Below are 589 nucleotides of genomic sequence, written 5' to 3' on the forward strand. Positions count from 1 at the left end.
TTTTAAAGAACGCAAGCTTTCATTTAATATTTCTAATATTTCTTGTCAGTTGTCATATAACCATACGAGAACATTGTGTTTTAAAGTTCCCATGCTGAATGCTTCAGAAACACCACTTAATCAAAATATAATATTCCCAGAACACTAACCAAAAGGGGGAATCGTGGGAAACATTCTGTGTTTGCTGGCTTATTTTTCATGTTATGTAATATCCCGTAGTTCAGTATTGCAGCATCTCTCAGCCTCAGGATTTTGCCAGAATTTATGGTGTTATATCTTTATCACATTTCACTTTATCACTTCATACAATCACCAAAGTGTCCTTTAGTATTCTTAGCAGTAGCATTCTGCATCACGGTGCCAAAAATCTACTTAAATATCCTGTCCAAAAGCCATTGTGGTAGTCTTGCGAAAGTTATTGGAATTTTCACAGCATTTAAACCAGAGAACTCCAGAGACTGTACACATTGAGTAGACAGGTTTAAGGCAGATGTCTTGATGGTTACATTTTTACATTTTGGGCAGAGTTCCCCTTTAATGGCTAAACCATATACTACCATTCGAAATAGTCTGTCCAAGTACTTAGCAA

Source organism: Ictalurus furcatus, chromosome 26, assembly GCF_023375685.1.
Source record: "Ictalurus furcatus strain D&B chromosome 26, Billie_1.0, whole genome shotgun sequence".
In the NCBI taxonomy this organism is placed as follows: domain Eukaryota; kingdom Metazoa; phylum Chordata; class Actinopteri; order Siluriformes; family Ictaluridae; genus Ictalurus; species Ictalurus furcatus.